Source organism: Haliotis rufescens, unplaced genomic scaffold (assembly GCF_023055435.1).
Source record: "Haliotis rufescens isolate VD_foot unplaced genomic scaffold, xgHalRufe1.0.p SCAF_22, whole genome shotgun sequence".
NCBI classification, from domain to species: Eukaryota; Metazoa; Mollusca; class Gastropoda; order Lepetellida; family Haliotidae; genus Haliotis; species Haliotis rufescens.
In genome coordinates this window covers 4,985,895-4,995,857 of record NW_025963913.1, presented here as the reverse complement: position 1 = coordinate 4,995,857, position 9,963 = coordinate 4,985,895, and the positions used below count along the sequence as shown (strand labels likewise).

General features: G+C 39.3%; 1 long non-coding RNA gene across 1 annotated transcript; it reads right to left on the bottom strand.

The window, feature by feature from the left end:
* Positions 1-5,574: 5,574 nt before the first annotated feature.
* Positions 5,575-8,637, bottom strand: LOC125383218. Its single transcript, XR_007222707.1, has 2 exons — positions 8,494-8,637; positions 5,575-5,762 (listed from the first exon to the last, which is right to left on the bottom strand). It is a non-coding gene; the product is annotated as an uncharacterized LOC125383218 (long non-coding RNA).
* Between the last annotated feature and the right edge of the window lie 1,326 nt (positions 8,638-9,963).

Sequence of the window (9,963 nt, the reverse complement as noted above, 5' to 3'; positions counted from 1 at the left end):
TTGAACTATCATATCTAACCGATATGGAACAAAATGTTTAGCTAATTGAAGATATGGGTAATATTTTAGACATTGTAACGGTTGTATTTTTATAAGTAAGTCGACGTGAAAGTGGATACATTATATACTGAACCAAATTAAAAACTTCACAATCCTAAAATTTTAACATTTTGACCAGTTATCATTGTGGGCCCTTATTGTGTATTTAAACAGTAATGGCCACGTATTGTCTTCAGATAACACCCGTTTTTGTGCAGATGAATCGATGTGGCGTTGTGTGGCAGTTGTCAACGCACATGGTGGCCATACACGCTATTGATATCATGAGCATCGATCCATGCAATCAGGATCGATGGATTGCTTCAACCAGGTCAGCGAGCCTGACCACCCGAGCCCGTTAGTCGCCTCTTACGACGAGCATAGTCACCTTTTACGGCAAGCATGGGTTGCTGAAGTTGCTATTCTACCCCGGATGTTCACGGGTCGGGCCATGGAGGAGGTCGTGTCTATGAAGAGAAAAAGATCTTCACACACTGCATTTAATACAACCTCTAGACCTTCAGATTGACGCTTGTAAGCATTGGTTAGGAGGCCAAAGACACGCGAGTGTGATATCGAAATATATAGAGGGCCTTCAACAATCCGCAACTATCCGAGGCAAGGGAGTTATATAACTGACTGTGAAAGACCAGTTTCCACCCTTACCAAACTAGGCTTCAATTTCGTTGTTCGATCTTCTTATTGACCAATCCGATTCCACCCCTTTTTATCACTTGCATTTGATTCAAACAAAATGTCGGTGCCAAGCCAAGACAATCTGAATGATAATCAAGATCAAACAAAATGGCGGCGCACAGTCAAGACAATATGATCGATAATCAAGAGATTTGTTTTTCAAATATTGGTCTTACCTCGCGAAGTGTATCAAATCACGTGAGCACCTTGATTAAAAAAATATGAAAAGATTTGGAAAACAGTCGACGCCCATTTGACGGTACACATGCTCTGCAAATCCTAGACACGACAGTCGCCATGTTGTTTATGAAGCGATTGTCGATTTCCTTCCCTCGATTTTGATTGAAATATGTATAGACTCGTTAGTCCAGCCAAAAGATAATTCCAGCCCAGTTCGGCAGGTATGGAACTGGGATTTTATAGTCAGTTAAGTCCCTTGCCTCGGGAGGATGAACAGTGTGAAATACTTGACCTAGGCTGGACAGGGGACCCAGGCCATGAAGCATCTCGGTATGTTAATAACGGGTCTTAGTAACGACATTTCGAGTCGAATAAGTATTTGATTATAAATCAAACGTTCATAAACCAACATGTTAGCGTGACGAAAACGACTTCAATCTGCTGGACAACGTGACGGTATGCGACTTGACACATACAAACTACATTATATTTGTGGTGTTTTTTAGATATAATAAACAATTATTATTCACATTTATATGTATTTTAGAATATGAGTATAAGATATCATATTCATAATCAAATGAGACAATTCATCATTAGGCTTTGCCAGCAGTCCCCGGGAACAATAATGATTTTACGTCCGCTTTGTACGCTATGCGGTTTATGTTGTTGAACAATTCATGATTGTTATTTTGTTTGTTGTTTGTCGTATTGCTGAGTGAGGCGTTAAACAACAAACAAACACTCGTTTAAAGTCATTAACAAGATATTTTGCCTATCAAAGACGGTTGAATAAATCTAACTTAGTATGAACTAAAAAGAACAACCTGCAATTCAACAAAATCAACTTTTCAGAGTCCTTCCAGTTCACGTCAATAAATAGCATCTCTAATCGTCATATTTGGGGGATGGGGGATGGGGTCACAAAACTAAATTAATTTCGTTCTTATCCATCGTCGAAAGTTTTGAACCGATCTCTATATCTTTGATAGTCTTTTCGATTCTGGCAGCACGATTATTATGTTTATCAGTAGGCATGATTGAAGGAGAAAAACTGCAGCATGGAAACATGGAATTATTTGTTATTTGTTATGAGTCCCGACATTGTACCCATCCGATCCTCATTCTAATCGCCTCTTAAATAATGACTGGTCGGCTTCATCGACTGCTTTGCGTGGAGTCATTGGGCGGTGAGCTCGACCTTTTTGCCAAATTTTGTTTGTTTTGTTTATTTCTGAAGAATACGTAGCTGTAAATCTACAAGATATATATCGGGGCACGGGTGGCCCAGTCGTCTAAGGCCCCGCGATTCGCTGTGCAGAGTTGCGTCCCTTGGGCACGCCAGAAACCTATGATTGTTGGTTCGAATCCCGGTTCGCCTCGATTATGTTTCTAGGTTTGTCAGCACCATACCCGTGCTCGTTGGTTTCACCGAAGTGGTAAACGTCTGGGACCTGCATAACTTCGGGCTTCCCTCCCACATTAAGCTGACACGCCGTGATATAACAGGAATACTGTTAAAAGCGGCGTTAAACCCAACTCACTCACTCAAGATATATATCAATGTATCTTTCTACTTTGTTTGTTTGTTTTTTGTTGTTGTTGTTTAAAGCCGAACTCAGCATTATCACTGCTATATGGCGGCGTCCTTAATAATGTGGTCTGGACCAGACAATCTAGTGATTCAGATTGTCGCTATTATGAGCAAAGATCCATACCGTTGGGGTACGATGACACGCAACTGATCAAGTCACAGAGTCGGACCACCCGATCCATTGTGTAGTCTCGGGCTGCCAGCCTAGGTTCCGCGGTTTGCTCTCAATTAAATGTGTAATATGTACCGAAAAGTAAATAAAAAAAAGGATATATTTTTTAATGTGAAATTTACACGATCATACGGCTTTTACGAGAGGTCGGTCACATGACCGCGAATTTGACGTTCATAAATTATGAACGACACAATTAGACGTTCATACGTTTTCCACTAGACTGTATTCTTGAAATGACGAAAACACTGACGGACTACTTCCACATATCTGGGGGAACCCCTGGGAATTCCCTGGCACTAAAACATACAAAAGCGTTTGTATTTTTTATTTGGTCCCTTTAATCTTGAACTCAGCGTTTAGCATACACTGAGAGACGTCAGAGGGTTTGACTGCTTGGTTGTTCATGAATATCCTCGCTACGACCCATCCCAGGAAACGATACAAAGAAATGCACAACCAAACTGTCTTAGTATCCACTCTATCCGTGTCTTGGCTGACAGTGACAGTCTATAGCAATCTATGAATTCACCCTACTATCTGACCCGTGTAGATCCGGGGTAGAAAGAACTTCAGCAACCCATGCTTGCCGTAAAAGGCGACTATGCTTGTCGTAAGCGGCTACTAACAGGATCGGGTGGTCAGGCTCGCTGACTTGGTTGATGCATGTCATCGGTCCCAATTGCGTGGATCGATGCTCATGATGTCAATCACTGGATTGTCTGGTCCAGACTTGATTATTTTCAGACCGACACACACATTGCAACAATGTATATTTTGTGGCAGACAGTTTCCAACAGTCTGAAGTATAATTCTTCACGAATTGTCTGAGACAATTTCTTTTTGGCGATAAAAATGGTCGTAGATGATACATCTATGAAGATGATACTATATTTTTTATGAAGGTGATTACTTAAATAGTGTTAATTTAATTAAATGTTTGGGAACATGTTGGCTGTTTTTTTCAACATGTCAAACTATAAGCGCTAAAATAAAAAAACACAAACTGCAGAAAAAATTGTACCTTCGGTGCTTTATAGGATGATGGCGAGTATTGGTTTGATATAGGTTTATAGTTTGAGTGATTCTCACCCCTTCATTTCACGGTCTACCTCTTAACCCTAATTTCCGTCATGGAGTAATCACGAGGATCAAAATATTCCTCTGGCTTTAACCATGTTATGGTTGATATATAATTTCGCTTAAATTTTGAATAGTGGCCTATAGCTGTTTATTTGTTTGTAGTTTGGAGAACATTTTGTGCTCTCCTCTCTTTATTACGGTTGTAAAAGAGAGTGGCGTGTGTTATTCTCCAGTAACTTCGACATATTGAAATAAAGATTTACTTCATACAATGTGTAGATAATACCTCAGTAAAGACGGGTGAAACAAATGGGTAATTATTAATTAAATATTTATTATTTATTAATTAAGCCAGTGGTTATTTATAACTGACCCGGAACTAGCGTCGATTAGTCGAGAAAATATTGATACCTAGATGAAAGCAGTATCATCATCAGTATCATCTAGGTAGATGATATTTTTGTTTAGACTGTGACACTAATACCCTTCCATACTAAGGCCTTGTGCGATTACATTGCAGAATTTCTGCTAACTAATTTTACTTGTAATCATGTTGACGTCTAATCACTATTGTCTGATATATGTGTAAGAACATTACTTGGAATATATTTATGAGGAAAGAAACTCATATCCTACACGTACACGTGGTAAGAATAGTTATATTATGTATTGAATTCAAACTTTCTGAGATTCCAATTTTCATTAGAACTATCAACTTGGTAGAATATGTATTGATGATATTTCAATGGAAAATTGGCAATTATCTTTGTTAAATAAATATTGTAATAAGTTGTCATCTTGATGTATTATTAATAATAATACCGTATTAATGTGAACAGTATTCCTGAACGTTTGAAACATATTTTACCAGCATGCTTGGAAAAAAACCCTCCAACTTATTGAAATGTAGAATGGGCCAGTGGCCTTCATTACTGAAATACATCTATGTCTATGTCTATAAAATCGTCAACCTCTTCAACTTCAGCAATGTTAAAAATAAACATTTCAGCTCTTTCTTCACCAGAAGGGAGACACAGGTGACCCAGTTGTCTAAGGCGCCGCAGTTCACTGTGGAGAAATGCATACCAGAAACCCAACATCGTGGGCTCCAATCCCAGCTGCGACCTGATTATATTTCCAGGTTTGTCAACACCACAACCCAATCTCATTAAAATCAGATCTTAGTTCTCGCTACTGTAAACAAAGGTCTGGGGACATCCTATTGCGGGTCATAACAGAACGACCTTTCGCGAACTTTGACCAATGAAAGGACTAACAAGTCGACATAAGCCATTCAGAAAGCAGCTTTCTCGAGCTATACGCCACTAGTTTCAAACGGACGACTACACTTTCAAAAATAGTTTGACAAAGTTCTCGATTCGAAATGTGAAAACTTAACAAAAGAACATACTGGACTGTCTAACAGATGGCCTAGATTATATGGCACTACTTCCCACGGACAATGCAAAGTCTCTTCCGTTCAAATGTTCATCTCATTGAAGCTGGGTGTGTATATAGAGACCTCTTTGTATTGTTTCCCTGCATTGAATTGACAGATACACGTCCTTGACTGATTCAATCGTAAAGCCCGTAACTGTCGTTGGGAATATCCCGTGTTTAGCTTTTAGACTGGTCGATATTTTCTAGTGGATTAACTACGAAAATAAAAGATTGCTGCTACTAGTTTATAAAGTGTGACAAAATAAATACCAGAGCTTGGAAACGAGGTTTTCCGAAAATACATCACAAAGATCTAAAAGTAGCGAACGTCGAAACTGTTGAAACACAGAAGGATCACACAACAATGAGGTAAGGTTCAATAACGAGTTTATTAATTAATCACTGAACTGAAAAATCTTGTACAATGTCCCGAGATCGCCAGACATGATACCGGCTGTCAACTGTACTGGAAACATCAGTCGCTCGTCATTGTCTGTCACATCGTGGCTCTGGAATCCGGTTTTTGTCTGTATCCCTCCCACGATTGATATATCTGAACTGTTAAAATAATGAAATTGTACAATAAACTTTGAAACTTGAAAATGAACGAATGAATGCCGAGGACGCCACATCTCCCAGAGCTTTCGAAATGCAATATAAGTAATTAAAGCATTGGAATACTTAATAATCATATAGGATCGATTTTAGAACGATTCCTGTAGACTTTGGTAGGTAAAAGCCCTTGACTGTGGCGGTCGGAATGACCTTGGACCCCCCAGATCAAAAAAATTGTAAACTGTAATATTTTATAGGGACGAGAAATCACATGCGACTTGTGATAACTGTAACTTGTATACTTGAATCATTACGATCTTGGAATATTTTGGTGAGGTAACAAAACATAATTATTTAAGCTTTTATCCATTTTTTAACTGATTTCCATCAATAATAGCTGTTCAGATTCACTCAGCAAGATTTGTGTTTACCAACAGGCATGATACGTGGGAGTTCAACGTTCACATTTCAACCTCGGGCTCTGTAAGAGATAACTGCAGCATGGGAAAAATGAGTTCTTTTAATTAGTTGTTCCGACCGTGTAACCATCCGATCCTCATTGTAATGATCTCTTAAATAACGACTGCTTGGCTGCAGCGACTGCTTGGCGTGGAGTCTTTGGGCGGGAGCTCGACCTCCTTCGAGGTTATGATGTTTTGATTTTTCTGCGCTGACATAGTGAACAAATCCTTAAAAATCAAGCAACATTTCATCTACCCAATCCCCATTTTGACCAACTCTTAAAATAACGATAGGTTAGTTGAAGCGACAATTTGGCATGGGCCGCCTATGAAGCCATCTCTCGCTTTCAGTTTTCATAACAAGGAATGCAGAAAACATGAATGTACAAGACACGTTCTTTAAGCAACAGCGTTTATCACATACATTTTAAGCAGAATATTATATAAATTTTGATTCAAGTATGAAACAAAGTGTATGTTATCAAAAATAGTCCAAAATAGTCCAAATGGTTCATACGAAAGGTCCTAAAACTAGTAGTTCACACAACATTGGCACAGAAAACAAGTCCAAAGTCTATCTCTCCGTGAAGAAACTCTGGAACATGTATTTCACACAGGACACGAGGACGGCCGAGCACGTCTGGGGCAGCTTGGATTCTTCACCAAGTTCTATCTCCACAACTTGAGGGCGGGCTCTGGGGGCGGGGAGGGAGGTCTGGGGGTCGGGCTGGGATGAGAGGGGGTTGACGGTGATGGTGAAGACACTGGTGCGCTTATAGAGAGGAAATAGATGTCCTTAAATAATTGAAATCAGTATCAATCCACAGTTTAGCGTGTATGAAACAAACATGAAAAGGTCGACCATTTTGCACCTACTTTATCTGGATATTTAAACAAATAGCAAGTGAAGATATACCGCCTACCGACTAACACAGAGAAATGCGACAAAAACATTTCTATAATCACAGAAAATCTGTATTTGTATGATTGCGACAGTATCATGAGAGTCAGGGCACGATTTAGGAACTTGATATAGTTTGCACCTGGTGCAAGTTAACCCCCCTACCATTTTCCACTAGACTAAACCGATTGCACTCCTTACAGAACCTTTTCACTGACAAGATCACTTTGAATGGAATCACTTATACATCCCATATATTCGTTTGCATTCTTGTTTTTATCATAAGACTGACCTGATAAGATTCATGACGAAAAAGCACACAGGACAATGTCAAATTACTCAAAACACTGGGAATGTGATGTAGTATGGTACAAAAAGTGTATTGATTTCAAAGATGTAAGTGTAGAAAGCCTTTTTAGTTAGTCAGTAACAAAGTTGTAAAATTTTGACATGCACTGGGTGCAAGTATAGATAAAAAAGAGGCTGCATTTTTCAATATCATATGTGCCCCTTTTTTGTAAAATCGAGCCCTGGTCATGAGCATGTGTTTTTCAATCACTAACAAATAGTGGTGATACCAGTTGTTTGTGAAAAGGTCATGTATAGGGAAACGGAAGTAATTTTAGAAAAAAAAATTCTAATAGGACACATTCAAACAACTTGAACCTAACGATGACCTACAGGATCAGGGACAGGAAGAGTCTTTTGGGAGACGGGGGCCTGGTAGGTCCTAAACCTGTGAAGATCATCCTGAGCTATAATGGAATAAATAAAATAATAAAACAACATCATCCATCCTCATTGTGTAGGCTATAACATAGACTTTGGTTATTGAAACATGATTCCTGTGTGTTTTTTAAGGAGATTAAGCAAATTATGCCAACGTTGCAGGGTTCTGTGCCAGGAAGTTTGGTTTAGGTAAAATGGTCACTGGACATTTTGGGACAAGAGAGACCTATACTTCACAAGTCCCTCCCCTTGACACCACATATGAAAACATACACAAATCATGATTCACTTTGTGGATCCCATTGCCATGGGAAGGAAAGGGGAAACATAGATCTATTGTTACTTTGATCATATATCATGATACTTTGACAGTGATATTTTAATAACCGCCATACAAATTCACTTTACAAAAGATCAACTGTGAAACACAAAGTACATAAACATATACGAGGGACCGGCGACGTACAAAAAATGTCCCATCTGCTAATGAGTATGTCTGTCATTTTCTTTCACTTTTATGCTTACCAAATGTTTAGGACAGATTAAAGTTGGGAATACAATCGGTCAAAAGGTATCAATATGTAAGCTTTGAAATCAAGATAAAAAGCAAACATAGGTTAACACTGAGAACACTGTTAGATACCTTGATGATAAACCAAAGCAACAGTGGCATACATCGTGAAGAACGTGCGATACGTGCGGGATAAAGAGCAAAATGTAAACACAGACGTGGAAACAAAGTGCAGCAGCAACAACCAAAATGGCGTCGTTTGTGAATAACGGAAGTGGCAATGTCTCCATGGAGATCCATCAGCGATCGCCGCTTCTCGCTGCTTTCCGTAAACTGACCCTTTCCGTAACCTTCTTGTGCTGGAATAATTGTCACAAATGATATCCTTTACTGGAATGACAAGATTGATATCGACTGGGAAATCTGTTATACCTTGAATACATGGTGCACCGTTAGTTTTCATGCGACGATACGATACACGAAACGGTATATTCTGTGTCGATACTAGACTGGGGTCCTGTCTACCAAAACTAAACTTGCGTCGCGTACCAACAGTGGAACCAGTTTATATCGATACAAGACACACTAAGCTGGGCCCCGTCTCTAATATCACAATGTAGCTTGGCGCAAGTTGACGACGCTCAAAGGAATCAGCTTAGACGATGCACTGTCTTGCTAAACTTACCGCTCGTTTAATAACTCCCACTGTTTTTTGCCAGTTAAGTATCGCAGATGTTTTGAAGTTAGGCTTTAAAGTTCACTCACAAACATAGCGGCTTCGAACATGTGTCTGCTGCAACTGTTACCTTTTGAGCTTGCTCTGAAATATCGAGTTTCCACGCGATTTGACCTAAATATGGGTATCGCGATACAAACAACGATTAAGACTAATGTCTAACAACACAACGAGTTGACAACAGATGAGGGGTTAACAATCATTCCATACAAAATGTACCTGGAACAAAATACCTTTTTTGTGTATTTCTGTTGTAACACGAGCAGTGTTTTTGCATTCCATCACAATGACCGTGACCTTTTCCTGTCAAGGGCAATTAATTCATATAGAGAGCAGAGTGGTTTCCCTTTGACTACGAGTACACAAGCTCCTTCCCAGCGCGAAACGCCTTCGTTACCCTCTCGGTAAAATCACTGCCCATTCATCGCCACTCGCCCTTTTCCGTAACCTGCAATTCGGTTTGTCCCGGAATTACACGAGATGGTCTAGAATGATCACTGTAGTCAGTGTGGAAGCGGCAATTACAAGAGTATTGAAATTTGGCCCCTAACCTCAAATGTAGTCGTTTATATTTTGGTTAATGTCTTTGGGAATGCCATCATAATGACTTTTGACATTATGACTGACTAGATTTCCCAGATGAATATAACTCTAGGACAAACGTAGGACAATATCTGAATAGCAAAATACACTTTCAGCACATTATTGGTGTGCATACTAAGTTTGACGAGTTGCCTTGTTTAAAGAATAAACGCCGGTGAACTGACACAACATTGACGCAATATTGAAAGAAATATTTGATACAAAACAACGACTGTCATATTAGATAGAGAGTGAAAGATACATTCTGATAGGAATGTTCTTGC